Source organism: Suricata suricatta, chromosome 9 (assembly GCF_006229205.1).
Source record: "Suricata suricatta isolate VVHF042 chromosome 9, meerkat_22Aug2017_6uvM2_HiC, whole genome shotgun sequence".
Classification (NCBI taxonomy): Eukaryota; Metazoa; Chordata; class Mammalia; order Carnivora; family Herpestidae; genus Suricata; species Suricata suricatta.
Genome location: NC_043708.1, coordinates 104,912,308 through 104,930,353, shown reverse-complemented (window position 1 = coordinate 104,930,353; position 18,046 = coordinate 104,912,308). Strand labels below are relative to the sequence as shown.

Here is an 18,046-nt window from a genome sequence, read left to right as displayed (position 1 = left end):
GGATGATGTTTGCTGGCCTCCTTGCCCCCACCGAATACCACTGCCCCCTCTTCCTCTCGGGGTGGCTTATGAGGACCAAACAAGATCACCAGCCCACAGACGGGGCTTCACAGACACAGGTGGGCAGTGTGAGGGGTGGTTGTTACTCCTCTGCGTAGAACACTTTGGGGTGCAGCAGGAAGATGGGGTTGTGAGCCTTGTCTCTGCACAGCTAGTATGGAATCTGCCTGTTTACCTAGCTTGATTTTCTAGAATGTGCTTTCTTAGCCTCCAATTTCTAAAGCTTCTTTCTCCCTGGTTGGGGGTGGGAGGGGTCCCTTCCAACCCTTCATTTTCTTTCAAGACCTAAGAAACAGTCTGCAACTGTGACATGCCATTTCAATCAACCTTCCTGAGTTTATTCTTCACAATCACTATAGAAATACATGTTCCTCCCCAAATATTCAATTATTAGCAGTAAATTGCTTACCTCTAGCCATCCTAGACTAGACACAGGCATCTAGGGGGTCAAGGAGCTCTCTGCCTTTCATCTGAGCAGATCTATGTGCTCCTACACAGAGTAATTGGTCAGAAAATGGCCCATCGAGAGAACAAGATGCTTCCAGAGGTCTCCATGAGTCATTCTAGGGCCTGTGCCATGTAGGACAGGGACACAGAGGGACTCAGAGGGTCATGGTGAGGGATGCCTTCAAGGTGGGGATGGGGACATGGCACAAGGGTGACTTCAGAGGGACATGTGGGACGCCAGCACTCCTGAGTCTGTGTCAGAGGAAGCTGGCCCATGGGCCCATGTGGCCCATGTGAGTGGCAGAGTGATGTCTGGCCCATTTAAGGGGCACTGCGGTGGCTGCTGGGTAGGGAACTGGGGTAGGACTGGGGAGGATGCCGGCTCCCCTGGGCAGTCTCAGGGTGGGCAGATGCCCAGAGGAGTCTTGCTCCAATAATGCTGAGAACTCTTGCCTGAGAGGCTGAATGTGTAACAGGTCCAAGCAGTGAATACAGGGCCATTTACCAATTTCTAGATGTTTAAGATTTATCTTTTGGGGTGATGGCTGTGTGGTGGTGGAAGTTTAAAGACTCAGTGCTCAGGAGGATGGATTGTCTCCCACCCTCTTTTTTTCCCTACCTCTTGAGATTTGATGTTTGAGCTTGGGGACCTTTGCTGTGTGTATGAATGTGCTCAGTGTGTGTGTGTGTGTGTGTGTGCATGTGCACGTGTGCATGTGCATATGAGCTTGTGAGCATACCAAAGGCAGGGGGTAGGCAATGAGAACCAGCACAATTTCTGGTACACAGTGAGAGTGCAGTATGTTTGGAGTGATTCTGACAGTCAATGAGATGATGAGAGACTCAGAAAGCCTAAAAGTCTTCCTTCTACGTGGCCCTTGCCCTGCCAGATAAAATGCAACAGTTTTAGAAAGCTGAACTCATAAGAAAGAAAGGGAACATCCATAAATGCTAATAGTGAAGAGGGAACTGAAAACCAGAATTTTTAAGTGAGTGAAAGTCTTATGGCTTTATGGGCATTACTGGTTCCAGGAGTATAGTCCTGGCAAGTGTGAAGAAGTAAGCAGAAAGAGGAGACAAGGTCCCCCAGAGGGCTGGTCCTGAGACCCTGAACAAAGCTGAGACTACAGAAGGGGTGAGCTCTAAAAACTCTGCCCATCAGCAAAGGGGACCTTACGGTGGCTCTGAGGAGAAGTCTCCCAAGAAATATAACAATAGGGCAGAGCCTTGTGTAATTGGGGCCCAGAGTACTACCTCTGTAGCCTGAAAACCCCAGGTTCATAAATACATTTATCAATAGAATGCTGATCTTGATCTAGTGATACTCTGGAATGTCTGTCAGAAGCACATGAAAAAATCATTCTTGGGTAATCATTCTGAAATTCAAGAATTTCCACAGTACAAAATACACCACTCAGGATGAGCTTACAGTAAAAATTCCAAAGCATGTGAGGCAATAATTTGCTGTGGACAAGAATGAGCAGACCAAACACACACAGGAAGATGAGAGTTCTCAGAATGAGACAATGGAAAAATAATTGGGAGGGGAAAATGTAAAAAAGAGTAAATTTGAAAGATTAAAGACATACAAAAAGAAATTGAAGTACTAAGAAAAGAAAAAGATACTATGAGAAAGAGAACAGAGATTTTAAAAAGAATTAAATGTAACTTACAGAAACAAAGCTTATAGTCACTGGGAAAAAAAAACCAAAAGAAATTGTGTACAGATGAGCCAGACAGTAGACTAGATAAAGCTGAAGAGAGACTTAGTAAGCTAGAAGGATGGTCTGAGAAAATTACAGACAGTATATATATGTGTGTGTGTGTGTGTGTGTGTGTGTGTGTGTATACTTTTTTTCTTTAACATGAGAGAGAAAGACCCAGAAAACAGACCAAGAAAAGACTGGACGTGTGGGGTTGGAGCGATATCCAGAGACAGCTAAAAAATTTGGGGAAACGATGAAAGATGGGAATTCTCAGATTAAAAAAATCACAATGATCTCCAACTAGGATAAATACAATGAAACATACACTTAGACAAATTGTAGGGAAACTGCAGAATACCTGTTAAAAGCAACCAGTGATAAAGACATATTGTCTACAATGGTGGTAATTAGGCAGCAAGAGTAGAAGCCAGAAGACAGCAGAGTATCTTTAAGGTCCTGGGAAAAATGGTCAAATCCAATTAAACTAACAATCAAGAGTTAGGGCAAAGTGAAGGCAATCCTAAACAAAAACTCAAAAGTTTTACCACTCACAGACACTCTCGGACAGAACTCCTAACAGAGGAAGTACAATGCTATAAAAACAAGGAAGAAAGAACTGGTAAACATTTGTATAAATCTAAATAAGCACCGGTTATATATAAAATGACAATGATAGTGATGTCTGGTTTAAAGGATCTGAAAACAAGGTGACAATGAAATCCTGGACTGTGATGACATGTAAGAAGGGACTGATGAGACACCTGTAAGGTCCTTATGTCTGTGGGGAGAAGGGCTATGGGCAGAGAGTGCTGGCTGCCTTTCAATAATCCTTGTCTCTTCCTTCTTCACGATATGGACTCTGGTTTTAATGAGGAATACTGCTACCCAGCAAAGCAACTGCATGCTCTGCCTCCCTTGCAGCTACTTTTGGCCAATGCCCTGTGAGCACGTATGCCGTGTGCCAGTCCCTAGGACTGTCCTGGAAAGAAAGAGCAAGCTTTTCGACCACCCTTTCTCATTCTGCTGGCTGGAGCTCAAATGCTCCCTTCGCTAGTAAAATGGAAAGAGCTGCCATGCTAGTCTGGGGACCCTACTTCCTGCCTTCTTTTACGTGAGAGAGAATACTCTGTGGTCTTCTTTAAGCTGCTGTTTGTTTTTTTTTCATATTCAACTGAAATGAATTCTACCTACTATAAAGATAAGGCATTGAGCCTGAAGCTGAGTCTTTTTTGGGGGGTATATTTAGTGACTAACCTTAAGCTTTGCTAAGTTAGATAAAAAAATTTAGGGATAACCAATGAGAGGCTCAAAATGGGATGCACTTCTAAACCAATGGAAAGAATAAAAGGGAGAGAAACAAAAACCCCGATAAAGTCAGAAAAAAGAAGTAAAAAAAAAGTACTGTAAAGTACAAAATAGGATAGCAGAAAAAAATTCAAGCATACCAACAAGCAATACATATAAACGATTAAACTGATGAATGAAGAGAGTAGGATGGAATTAAACACACCAACAACAAAATGCAGGGATTCACTTACAACACCAGAACACGGAAATAAGGAGAACAAAGGCAAAGAAAAACACATAGCAGACAAATACAAACCAAAAGACGATAGTACAGGTTTATAAATAGCAGACAGAAAGAAAACCTAAAGCAAAATAGATTTGAGACCTTTCACATAAAGGTAAAAGAAATTCTCTGAAATGAAGATATGGCATTTTGGCACAGGTACCCTCACATCACTGCCTTAAAATAAACACACGAACAGAGAAAGATTTGAACACGGCTCTCCTAGTAACTGAGAGAGAAAACAGGTAGAAAACGAAGCCCCAAAGTATTAGAGTCACACAGTACACACGTTTGATCTACAGGATGTAAAGAGGACACTGCATTCAACAATGAGAGGATACACATTCCTTTCAAGCAAAGAGGGACCACAGGGTAGGAAAAATCAACCATGTAAGAAGGGTGTCTCAACAAATACAGATTTGCTATTACACCAACTATGTACGCTGGCCGGTGGTGCATGAAAAGTAGGTAACAATCAAAAGAGAGCAAAACACCTGAGTATTTGCAAATAAAAAAATACTTCTAAATAATTGATGGGTCAAAAAAGAAACCCTAATTGAAATTAGAAATTACTCAGAACTGAGTGATGGTGGAAACACTACATATAAATTTCTGTGGGATATAGCTAACATAATTATTAGAAGGCAACTGATAGCATTATATGGGTACTTTGGGGGAAAAGATTGGAAATTTATGAACTAAGTGTCAAAAGAATATAAACAAATTGTAAACAGAACAAAAAGTAAATCTAAAGAAAATATGACAGCAAATAATAAGAACACAAAAGGATTAAATAGAAAGCTATCAAAGAAATAATCAACTCAATAAAGTACGGGTCCTTTAAAAAACTAGTAAAGCTGGGGAGCCTGGGTGGCCCAGTCAGTTAAGCATCCGACTCTTGATTTCAACTCAGGTCATGATCTCAGTTTGTGAGTTTGAGCCCCACGTTGGGCTCTGTGCTGACAGTGTGGAGCCTTCTTAGGGTTCTTTCTCTTCCTCTCTCCCACCCTCAAAAATAAATATAGAAACATTAAAATATAATATATTAAAAATTAGTAAAGCAGACTAAACTCTGATGAAATTGATAAAGACACAAACATCTTTAGGAATGAAAAGAGGGTACATAACCACAAATCCAGAAAAGAAAAGTAAGGACATTCTATATGAATGACATGAGACCAACATATTTGAAAATGCAGAGTGATGACCTGTACGTAGCAGACAGAGGGGGCCGGGATATAGGTAGATATATGTAGGGGTGGGAGGCAGTGGGAAGAATGATGATGGTGGTGACAGGGAGGTGCCCTGGCGAAGTGTCACCCCAGCAGGTGGGTCATGGGTTCTGAGCCCTGGTATTACATTTTTAACTTCAAAAAGAACTTCCTGGGGTGCCTGGGCAGCTCAGTCAGTTAAGTGGCTCAGGTCATGATCTCATAGTTTGTGAGACTGATCCCTAAGTCAGGCTCCATGCTGACAGTGTGGAGCCTGCTTAGGAGTCTGTCTCTCTCTCTCTTTCTCTCTCTCTGCCCCTCACCCATCACAATGAATAAGTTAAAAAAAGAACTTCCTATCCATTGTCTCATTGTCTCATCTTATTTCAAGTAGCATCCAATTAAATCAGGGCTGCTATTTCCTGAAATCCATCTTACTTACAGCTTTTCTAACTTCTTAATAAGGATAAACAACCATGTATATGTATATGTATATGAAGCCGGGACCTAAAGTGGAAATTTTATGATGCTACCAAATCAACAAAAAACATAGCAGAAAGAAAACTGCTAAAGACACTGGATGTCAAAAATTTGGGTATATAACTTTCACTGAAGTGCCATCATTTTTAGTGTTTTCAGCTGTGATGCCCCCAAGTTAACTGAGCCTCGCTCAATTCAATGGGATGGGTTACTGCTGGGGTGAGTGCAAGGGAGCCCAGGGGACTGGCTGGGGCAACCCTTTTGGAAAATTTCAAATAAGAGCACAACAAAGGCCAAAGCTAACAGGCCTAGTCTCTAAAACACAAGATTGAAAATGGCCAGTTACTCTGTAGTTTCTGCTATCAGCAACCAATGTTTTCCATTTGAAACTGCACCTCCCCCCTCACCTCTTTTTCTTTTTTAAAGGAAATCCACACAAAAAAAGAAGCAAACCATTTGAACATTCTGACCATTCTGTGTCCCAGCAGCAAATAAAAATCATCAATAGAACCCACTTTTAGCCTTGAGCAATATTTTCTAAAACAAAACACAAAGAACCTGTGGTACTTAACTATTCTGTTATTGATTTACTGTGGTTTGCAAGGTAATGTTGAAGAAAATTAAATGTACGGAAGCCTGAAATGCGTTTTCTGTGGCGGTGAACGGTGTGGCCTGTGTTTTCTGAGGCAGTGTCGTTGGCCATGCGCACAATGAATGACTGAGGGAGCACACTTCATCTGGTTACAAATCAGCTGGCCGCCTTCACTGCGGAGCCTATGAAACCACGTCTATTTTCACTGTTAAGAAGGACAAAGTTATTTAGCTACTAGCCTGCTTCTCCTGGCACTTATGCTCCAGTTTACCAGGAGACTTTGATTCAATCAAATTCCATACAGATGTGCTGAAAGGCTTCTAGGCACCTGACTTTAAATATGGTTTTAAGAGCCCAAGGACTTCCTTTGGTACTGCCATGAGTTATTTGGTCCCTTCAGAGAATAACAAAACTTCAAGGGTTTGAGGTCTACCCTAATTATTGATTCAAGAATGAGGTGGTCATATTGTTTCAATAGTGGACATGTATGTGCAACGTTGTCAAGTGGTGGCTTTCCTACTTAAGTCAAACAGCCTGTTTTCAAATCTAGAAGCACTTAAGTTATCGACAGGTCACTGTTATTGGACACCGTTATCTAAAACGAAGACTCCAGAAGTTCAACTATGACTTGATCACTTTTAGCTGGTCACTCAAGCCTTTATTCAAGCCAATTTTTTTTTTTTAATATTTCAGACTTAATGCTAACAAGCTTAGTATCTGCTTTCTCAACCTAAAGCACAAAAGAAACAGCCAAATGGTAGAGAATGAGGGGAGCACTGTTGGAGGGAAGAACAAGGACAGGAGTAAGAAGTGACATCGATCAGCAACACTACACAACAAAAACAGAACACCAGCTCGAGGTCAGTGAGGGCCTGGACAAATGGCCCTACACGTGTTAATATCAGGAGACACTGACACAGCAAACAGATGATGGTCATAACGACGACCTAAAGAAATGCTTTCGAGGGGCACCTGGGTGGCTCAGTCGGTTAAGCGTCCGGCTTTGGCTCAGGTCATGATCTCACGTTTGTGGGTTCGAGCCCCACGTCAGGCTCTGCACTGACAGCTAGCTCAGAGCTTGGAGCCTGCTTCCGGTTCTGTGTTTCCTTCTCTCTCTGCCCCTCCCCCTCTCATACTCTGTCTCTCTTTGTATCAAAATAAATAAAACATTAAAAAAAAGTTTTTAAAAAAGAAATGCTTTCAAAAAGAGAAATCCTGATGTACGTAATCTGTTTATAAGAGGACAAGGAGGTGCAGGATACATTTAGGAAGACCTCTTATCTGTAATCTTTTCTTAAAGTTTTGATTTTTAAAGAATAAGCTTTGGTTATCTGGATAGTTTCCTGATACCAAGCAGCTCATTCGCCAATTGATGTGCTGACCTCTGAGCTTTAGAACGTCAGTATTAAACATGGGGGAAGCTCTCCCTCTGCCCAGCACCCTTCTGCAGCACCCTGGGATGTCCCAGGGCAGCTAAGCCCTCAGGATCATCTGAATTCGGTAAAGACATATGGGGCCACTCAAGGCCCAAGTTTATCTCAGCTTCCTTTGCAGAGAGTTTGACTACTTCTAAGATTTATGGTCAAAGCGGAGGGAAAAAGGAAATACTTCATGAAAGCAGATTTATCACCTCATCCTGTTTTTTTAATAACACTAGGGATGACATCCTATGACAGAATCTTGGGATGACTGCAGGACAACTTGGAAACTCAGTGGGAAGTTTTATATTTTGGGGGTTTGGAGCATTTTGTACTTGTAAAGGTCAGGTAGGAAAGGACCAGGGAAATGAGCCAGGGAGACGGTCAGAGAGTGAGTGTCAGCTGGTTTAATTTTCTGTGTCAACTCTGAAAATTAGATAAACAATGACAAACCAGGCTTTTTAAATGAACTTGTCACTTCTGGTTTTCTTGATACATGGTAACATTTTTCAAGTCCTGGTGGCCCTAAAGACAGATTTAACCCCTGAGGGGTTGATGTAAGTGTTCCAAAGTCCCCATATCTGAAAACAAAAGGTTCAGTCCAACTCTACAGCCCTTAAAAAGAAAAACTAATTATCTTTGAAACTTAAATACTCTTCTCCTAACAATTAAGGGGACTTTGCCTACAGCCAAAAGGTTCAATCTTTTGCAGAATGGTCTCAGCAACTACAGATTTTTTCTTTCCATTGTCTTCTGGACACTCTGTACTAACACAACCCATTCAACATGGTCCCTGGATCTTTCAACCACTGTTCCTATGCACTGTCGTATACTTTAAGCCCATGCTGGTCTCTCTGCTCACTGCGGAGAGCAGACACTGCACCTGTCCCGCTGCTCCATTGTCATGAAGACACGGGACGGAATAACTGCCCTTTCTTGTGCTTTGTGCTCTCGAAGTCTACATTTCTGCGGCGACATGCTCCCTCGCGCTGAGAGGGAGAGAGCAGTGAGGACTTTTACTAGCTGCCCTGATTGGCTCTGCTATTAGGATATTTATTCAAAGATAAGCCAGTCTGAGTATGTTGACTTGGAGAGAGAAATACGTATATTTACAGATACCAGCGTTCAAGTCAGGTTTTTCTCATTCCACGAAGTGCTTTCAAGCTCATTATCTCAATTCCAGTGTCACACCCACCCCCAGGAGGGAGCTGGACGGCATTACTGTTATTACCTCCAATTTGTAGATTCTAAAACTAGGTTCAGAGTTAAGTGACTGGGCTTACTTAGTGAAGATTAGAACTGGGTGTCACCTCCAGAAGCCTCTCCCTTTTGTTAGAACATGGGAATAGCAGCAATGTAATCAGGACTAGTGTGAGCACTTACCCTGTACCAGGAACTAATTAGGTGCTTTCATGTATGTTATTTCATACTATCTCTCGCTGGAGAAGTAGATGTCAGCCTGTTTATAAGCAAGGACAACGGGGCTCTGGGGCAGTAAGGGCTGCTGGCAACTGAAGTCTCAGGGACGCCTGGAACCCAGGTGCTCAGACCTCCATGTCATCCCATACCTGACCACCGGTAGACCCTGCAGCCCCCCCAAAAGCACACACTCCATGGTCTGCCCTGGATAAAAGTACGAAATAGGTGATTCCGAGCCCTCTGATCCTAGTCTTGGCCTCATCCCTAAATTCTGACGACCTTTTCTTTTCTGATATAGAAGAGTCTCTTTTTTCAGTGTCCCAAGTTCAAAACTGCCTCTGCTGCCAGCAAACCACTGAGAAGAAAACCACTTGATTAAACTAACTCACAGGAAGGTAAGGATGCCTAGAGCTCTGGGATTCCGGGTGTTTGAAAAGACAGTGCTCGCCTGGCGCAATGCAATCTCTGATGTCGCAGGTGGCGACAGCACTGGTGTGAGGACTCTGCCTGTGCCCACGGGTCATTTACCTGTGGCTCTAGGAGTCTGCAAGTCTCACTCCCCACTGTGCAGCTTCCCCGCGAGCTCTGTGAACTCTGTCTTCTATAAAATAAGGAGAAACGCATCGAGCTCAGAGGAAGGCTGTGTGTGACCTTCCCAGCACAGAGGCCGTCACGGAAACAGGTACGTGTAGTCATGATGAGCCATGACCTCAACTTGTCAGAACTTCTCATACTTCTCTTCTAAGGAAGGTTTTAGAACACCTAATGCATGTTCAGTGCCAACTCTCCTGAGAGCTGCACACCCTGTGGGCAGATGGGCATAGAGAATTGGGGATTGCTAATTCTCCAGTTAAGGAAGAATGTATTAAGGACCCTCACCACTCACTGAGCAGCCCTCCCCTAAGCCTCAGGACTAAAGCCCCGACTCACTCCCTCATTTAAACCCAGAATGAGCAGACCTCCCTGGGTTCAGAATTCCGTGTAACTAAAATACCAAATAGAAAAAAGGCTTCCCAACTGTTGCACTGGTGCACAGCCTATAGACAAGACGGCAGTGCCCTCAGACAGCATTTCAAATACAGTTTATTAGTGTGTGATATGAAAAGGGTATTTTTATTGCATGATATAATGCAATGGGACCTTGGGCGCTCTGTGGAAAGACCTCACACTCAGAAGTGTAATGAACCCGTAGTCCCAAAAACATTATACTGTACATTAACCTATCATTAATGGCACATTAGGGCTAGGGGCATTGCACGCTTGCTGGTCAGGGCTCCATCAGGACAGTGTTGAGAAAACCACACAGTCTTCCCAGGCTTAAAACAAATAGAGAAAATAAATATTCCTGATGTCTACAGGCAGCTTTAAAGGAAGTTCAATCCCAGCTCTTCCTTGTAATGTCCAAGCCTGCTTTTTTAAGAGGAAGACACACAACTAAACAAAAGAAGGAAACGGCCCTCTTGAAGTTCACCCCTCAGTGCTGGCTTGGCAAGGTCAAGATCAGATGGGCACCTTTGTTAGCATAAAAGCTCCCCAAAGGACAGGCTGGATCCTGGGTCGTTGGGCCTGGATCCCACACCAGGGAGGCAGAAAGGGCCCCGGAGACTGTATCTCTATCTTCCTTGCTTTGTAGGTGGGGCAATCAAGGCTCAAAAACATGATGAAGAGACAGCTTATCCAACAAGAAAATGGGTGAAGTATGTGAAAAATACCACAAACAGCCAATAAATGCAAGGAAACAAAAGCGTTCCACTTCATACTTACTAAAAGAATGCACATTAAAACAACTATTTACCACTGATCAGATTGGCAACGATTAAAGTCTGATCATTTCAGCATCAGAACAGGTGAGGGGAGCTGGCATTCCCATATCCAGTATACAAAGATGTGTACGGAGACGGTCACCGTCCTAACAGCAAAGATCCAGAAACGGTCAAAACCAGGACAGGGTCCTGGTTAAATAAATATGGTACATCCATATTATGGAATACCATGCAGCCATTAAAAAGGAGGTAAGGGGTCTCTGGGTGGTTCAGTCAGTTGAGCTTTCAACTTCAGCTCAGGTCATGATCTCGTGGTTTGTTGAATTCGAGCTCTGCATCAGGTTCTGTGTCTTTCTCTGCCCTTTCCCTGCTGTGTGTGCGTGCACGCAATTTCTCTTTCTCTCTCAAAAGTAAGTACACATTAAAAAAAAGGACGAGGTAGACTTTCATATGATATGGAAAGATTCTAAAGATATATTAAGTAAAAATGCAAGGTGTGGAATGATAACATCAGAAACTACTATTAACACTGTTTAACCCTGGAGAGCAAGGCTGGGGGCCATGGGAGAGGTTGGAAGAAGACAAACTTTTTACTGTATATATTGTCCTGGGCTACTGGAAATTTTAAGCTTAACAAACTTTTAGCATTTACTAGTTTTAGAAAATAAATGATGAGGGTAGCAGCAAACATTTTGGGGAGCCTCTGTTTTTCCTACTACTATGCTATCTGCTCTACATGCTTCATCGTGTCTGGATTTTCACAGAAACCAAAACAGTAAGCTAATCACTATTACCCCCTTTCCTCGAGGCGGGGATTGAAGTTTGGAGGGTGTGTGATGATTTGTTCAAGGTGGCCCTCTTCCTGTTTACCTTCAGTAGCGACAGAGACTATTTGTAAAATAGAGAAAGCCTTTCCAAACTCTGATGCAGCCCACTGCCACCTTCCTGAGTGGGGACAGTTTGCCTAACCCAGCAGGGATCGAGGAGGCAGCAGGAGAAGGGGAGGCAAAGAGGCTGCTGACTCTGGCCGGGGTCTAATCGAATGTCAGGAAGTATCTTCTCTCCATACCATAAAAAGGGGACTTGCACAGGGACCCTGGGGCGACACAGTGTTCAAGTAAATAATGCTTGACACCTAGGGCTCAAACATGCTAAGGGAAGTATTTCCCTAATTAAACATGAATCAACTTCAAAAGGAAACCCAGTTGCAGATCTGTGGAGAGGCAGCCGCCTCAGACCAGCAGAGTCCCGAGGTGAGAGTTGGTGAGAGTCAGGGGCCCCGGGAAGTATCCGGCAGCCCCACACCTCAGGACTGTCCGGGGCAAGTCTCCCCATGGCTGCCGGAAGTTTGCTCTCTGGTTTCTCATTCCTCCATTCTTCCCAACAACAGTCTTGTGATTTTTCGGATAACAGACTTTGTGGCGAAGAGATTTTAAAATGCTAGATTTTATTTGTCCTAGGGTCTGCCAGCACACGCTGTAATTAAAATGTTGATTAGTAAACAGTTTAAATATATGACAGACAATGCAGTTAAAGCCTACAGTTAGGTCAATATGTGATTTAGATTTGCCATTTAAAAAAATCTCATTTAAATTTTGCATACATTAATCACTACCATACTTCAAGGTTCTGATATCCACCTGACTACAATATTAAAATAAAACTTGCTGCCCCAGGGAAATCCTACTTATTCTTAATTGTTTCGAGGCTTTGATGGGCTTTTAATCTAAGATTAATTTATGCAATTTTAAATAACTCTTCTTATGATTAATAAGCTTGAAAATTAAAAGGAGTCTAAAGCAATTATAATGAGCATTTGGTCATAACCTCATTAGAAGAAGGAGTGAAGGATACAGCTCTGGAATTCTTACAAGACTACAATTTAAGGTTACTTTTAGAGAAGTCAAACATAGTTCCTGAAATTGCAAAGGCAGGTTAGCAAAGGTCAGTGTTAAAATGACGGCTAGCTAGATTAGCATACTAATGATTTTCCCTGATGGTGACAGAAAGGACACTGAAAAGATGCAGAAACAGGGACAAATGACATGCTGCCAAGAAGCGACAGGCTCTGAAGTCAGTTTCCTATTCTTCTGGCTGGAGACCTTGGAATTTCAGAGAGAGCCAGAGAGTTAGGACATCCCTAATCATAAGTCAGTTCTGGCCAGAGTCTAGTCCATGTGGAGCGGCAGAGATCAGCACTGGGTGGCTGGCCCGCCCACTCAAGTGTGTAGCCTCAGCTAGCCCCTGCCCTGCTCAGGAACCAACAAAAGCTTCGTGCAGCTCTCTGGCGTGCAGAGCCCTTCTAGATCAGACCTGCCCCACCCAGCTAACTTCAATCCCTCCTGTCCCAGAGGTCTTCTCTGCTTTGGCCACAAGGCAAAAGGATTCCTCTCTGTCCACTGCTTCCTGTGGTCTCAGCTTGTGCTGTTCCTTCTTCCTGAAGCACTTTCCTTCTTGTTATTAGCAGCGATGATGAAAATAATGGCCACCATTTATTGAGCACTAATTTTATGCCAGACACTGTGCTAAGCATGTAACTTCCTTTCCCCCACTTTTTTGTTTTTTAGGAAGATGGTTTTATTTCTTTATTACTTGAGAGAGAGAGAGAGAGAGAGAGAGAGAGAGCAAGCGCAAGCAGGGGAGGGGCAGAGAGAGGGTGGACAGAGGATCCTAAGTGGGCTCTGCGCTGAAAGCAGAAAGGCTGACGTGGGGCTCGAACTCACAAACTGTGAGATCATGCCCTGAGCTGAAGTCGGACACTCAAGCAACTGAGCCACCCAGGTGTCCCGCATGTAACTTACTTGTATCTCACTTAAATCTCCTGCTTTGTGGGACTCCACATCTACGGGTAAGGAACGTGATGCTGAGAGTGGGCCAGGTTTGAGTCCAGCAGCCAGCGCAGGAGGGGCGGTGGGTTGGGAGGAGCTGGCTCTTGGCTGAACCACCACTTTCTAGTTCTCGTACTGAGACAAAGGCCAACGATCCTACAGATCCAGCTGGAGTGGAGCGGCCTCCCTGACTACGGAGCCCCTCAGCTATCCTCCCCTGAGCTCTGACGCACAGCCCATCCTGCCCCCTCTGAATGTCTCCTATGGGCAGGTCTAGCCTGCTGCTTGAGGGCACAAATGTTTCTCATATATATGTTTTTTAATGTTTATTTATTTTGAGAGAGAGAGAGAGACAGCAGGAGCCAGAAGGAGACACAGAATCTGAAGCAGCCTCCAGGCTCTGAGCTGTCAGCACAGAGCCTGATGAGGGGCTCCAACCCATTGACCATGACATCATGACCTGAGCCAAAGTCAGACGCCTAACTGACTGAGTCACCAGGCGTCCCTCTTACGTTCTTTGTGAAACCACCACAGCATCTCAGAAATACAGACAACAAATACTTGATTAATTGTTTCACAGTAATTCCCTCCAACAAGATGCTCATTACATTTTTACTAATAACAAAGGACAAAAAGTTACGCTTTCTAAAGACTGGGAAGGAAAACGCACAGGGGTTCATCTACCCCCACACACAAAAGTACCAATTCACAGGACATTTAATGCTAACACCCAAAATACATTTACTTTGTTCTAAATCACATTCAACTCCACTAACTACATTTGTCTTCCAAGAAGTTTAGTAGCTTAGGCCTAGTGACATCAGATGCATGAGAAAATCATAACCCAAAGAGGCTGAATGATTCAGTGTTCCACATGTGTCTAGCACTTTACAGTTTAAACTTGTATTTAGGGGCGCCTGGGTGGCTCAGTCGGTTGAACATCCGACTTAGGCTCAGGTCATGATCTCACAGTCTGTGGGTTCAAGCCCCACGTTGGGCTCTGTGCTGACAGCTCAGAGCCTGGAGCCTGCTTCAGATTCTGTGTCTCCCTCTCTCTCTGCCCCTCCCCCGTTCGCTCTCTGTCTCTCTCAAAATAAAATAAAGACATAAAAATTAAAAAAAAAACCCTTGTATTTAAATAAAAACAACACTTCAAATTGGTATCACCACCCCCATTTTACAGATGAAGCAGAGGCTCAGATAAGCTGCATTACTGTTGACTCCCTAGTTACTTAGAGACAGAACTTGAACTTGAAGTCGGATCTTCTAATGCCCTTCTGATCTTCTGATCAATGCTCTTTCCAGTTTACCATGCTCCTTCTTGTCTCACGTTCATGACAGCCTCATTTTGAAGTTCTAGAGCCCATCCTTGGCCTTTCCAGACTTTACATACAGAGGACAAGTATGTCCTGCCAGTTGTCTGGCCACAAATCTTCACAGCTTTCCAATTCTACCATAATGCTTATGGAAATAAGCAAGGTCAGGGGCGCCGGGGTGGCTCAGTCGGTTAAGCATCTGACTTTGGTTCAGGTCATGATCTCACAGTTTGTGAGTTCCAGCCCCACGTTGGGCTCTGTGCTGACAGCTCAGAGCCTGGAGCCTGCTTCAGATTCTGTGTGTGTGTGTGTCTCTCTCTCTGTCCCGCCCCTGGATGCACTCTTCCTCTCAAAAATAAATATTAAAAAAAACCCCAAGACAAGCAAGGTCATGGCTCCATACGTGCACTCCTGCTGCTTCCTTGAATGCCTGTGTTAGATGGACACTTGTGGGCCATCTTCCCAGCCTCGGTCTCTCTTTGGCTTTCTGATGGACCCTGATCTCTGACTCCCTGTTCTGTGTGACCTCACTACTTTGTTCACATGTCTCTCAAGGCACTCACCAGTTTGGCTTTTATTTCATTTAGTCCTACCCCCAGACCAGTTTTATTGAGATATGATGGATACGTAGCAGTTATAAGTTTCAGGTATACTGCATACTGATTTGACTTACATATATTGTGAAATGATTACCACAATAAGGTAGTTAACATTCATCATCTTATATAAAGGAAAAAAAGGAGAAAATGGTTTCTTCCTTATGATGAGAACTCTTAGGATTTACCCTCTTAATGACTTTCACATATAGCATATGGTAGTTTCAGGAACCTCCATACTATTTTCAATAGTGGCCACACCTATTTACAGTCCCACCAACAGTGCACAAGGGCTCCCTTCTCTCCACATCCTCGCCAATACTTGTTATCTCTTGTCAATGTGGTGACAGCCATTCTGAGGTGTGAGGTGGTGTCTCATTGTGGTTTTGATTTGCATTTCCCTGATGATGAGTGATGTTGAACATCTTTTCACGTACCTGTTGGCCATTCCTATAGCTTCTCTGAAAAAAAAATGTCTATTCAGGTCCTTTGTCCATTTTAATTGTTTAATTATTTGTTTTGTTTTTGCTACTGAATTGTAGGAGTTCTTTATGTATGTTAGCTATTAACCCCTTATAAGATATTTGGTTTGCAAATATTTTTCCCATTCTGTAGGTTGTCTTTTATTTTTTGGTCACCTAAAAACAGAGATTACTGAATAGCTATTTGGTGTCCTGTATCAGGCCAGCTGCACCCCTGCAATGCTTAGCTCAGTGCCTCTCTTCCACCCGGCACTGTAAGCTCCTCTGTATTCCCTGCAGCTCTGCAATTCAAGTGGTTGGTCTGGGAACTGCTTGCTACTGGTCTGTGACAAGATAAGAGCTATGCTACATCAACCCGTCCACAGCTTCCTTCACTGACCAAGTTTTGCTGCAAACAAATGTCTGCTGAGTTAAGCAGAGGCTTTTAGTCATGCTTGGCTTATATTCTGGCACAAGCTCCTTGTGTTCAAGAAAAAGTTCCGATGCTACTCCCAGTCCACGGTTCATATGTGAACAGCACTAGATATGGCACCTGGGAACTTATTCCGCACATAGAATGTGCTCAGTGAATTTGCTGAGTTAAAAGAACTTGCTCCCAAACTCAAGGAACAGTATCTCTTGGAAGGTGCTTACTTCTACAACCATAATGGTAGAACTGAGAAGGAGAAAAGGTGTGAGGCCCTCAGTTTCTGCTGCAGGCTGACAAAACCAAAACACAATAAAAACTCACAAATTCTTGCAGCTCCCCCTCAGATAGCCAACTAACAGACCAAGGGCAAACTGTTCATGATCATTTTCTCTCCTCCTGCTTGGTCCGCTCGCACTGAGGTTCAAACTTTGGCCAGGCGCGCACCGCTGTGTGCGGCCACCAGTTCCCTGCCTCAACCATGGCCCTGCAGCTGCTGGGCAAGGCCAACATGGAGGGGACCACACTGAGTGAGGCGAGCAGAGGAACATTTTTGGCTTCACAAGCAAACTGCTGAAATCCTATATGTTTCTTTGCAGGCTATTTGTGTTTAGTTTTATTTTTGATTATAAGAAATTGCTGGACGTAGCTGAAATTCTCACAGCCACCATCCCTGCCCACTCTATGCACCAGTAGATATAGCTTTGTTTAAGACCCAATGGTCCAATGTCCATCCTGATGGCATGTCCCCGGGCAAGCGAGTTAACCTTTCTACGCCCTAGTTTAACACATGAGTAAAATAGGAACCAGAATAACCCTTGTAGCATTTGTGTGAAGGTCAAGTGAGTAATTTTTATGAAAGAACTCTGTAAACTCATGTGTTAAAAATGTTATGTTTAGATGGATTTTGCTCTCTACACTAAATCTGTCTTTTTTAAATGTTAAAGGGCAGAATCATTTCTGAATTATCTGCAGCTCCAAGATACATGCAATCCTCATTCCCACTGCTTCCAAGTAAGTTCAGAAAAAGTAAGTTGTGCCATGGGTTTTGGCTGGTATGGATATTAGATGGTCTGCTACTTTCTTATGACTCCAGCTGTGGCCCGGGCAGGAGGTAATACACTCACATAAATAAGTGTTTTGTGGGGCCTGGCTTACTTGTCACCCATTCACAAAACCTTCCTAGAAAACCCTGGCTGGAAGAAATCTTTCCTTCCGCAGAAAATGTTTTTACCTATTATATTCATATCATTTCAATTCAATAACTATTTAGCAAGCATTCTACTTGGGGCTAGGAACTGGGCTGGATGCTAAGGATACACAGATAAGTAAGATGTAGTGTCCTCCAGAAACTTGTGGTCTTGACTAAGGATGGTTACCAGTTATGCAGACAAGTTACTGCCACGAAGTGTGTGTAGTGTGCTAGCAGCGATCCTTGCCAGGGGGAAGGATGCCGTACAACAGGAAGTCATGCCCTCCTGAAGCAGGCCTGGGAAGCTTCTCAGAGGCTATGCCAGTTAACACTCATTTTCTATCTAAGTCTACTTCGAACCCTCAACAAGTGTTGGGGGTCTTAAAGTTACTGAAATGGCAGGAATTCACCATGTGGATGTGAGGAAATAGTACAAGCAAAGACATGACCATGTGAGAATGCCTCATGTATGCGGGCACTGTGAGGGTGTCAGGGCACAGCGTGGGCACCGTGAGGGTGTCAGGGCACAGCGTGGGCACCGTGAGGGTGTCAGGGCACAG

At 43.7% G+C, this 18,046-nt stretch overlaps 1 protein-coding gene and 1 long non-coding RNA gene across 2 annotated transcripts in view; one reads left to right on the top strand and one right to left on the bottom strand.

Annotated features, from left to right (window-relative positions):
• Positions 1-18,046, bottom strand: part of MAP2K5 (mitogen-activated protein kinase kinase 5) — a 264,767-nt gene that overhangs the window by 8,598 nt on the left and 238,123 nt on the right. The gene's annotated exons all lie outside the window — the stretch shown is intronic.
• LOC115300711 lies at positions 9,455-10,647 on the top strand. Its single transcript, XR_003912794.1, has 2 exons — positions 9,455-9,585; positions 10,537-10,647. It is a non-coding gene; the product is annotated as an uncharacterized LOC115300711 (long non-coding RNA).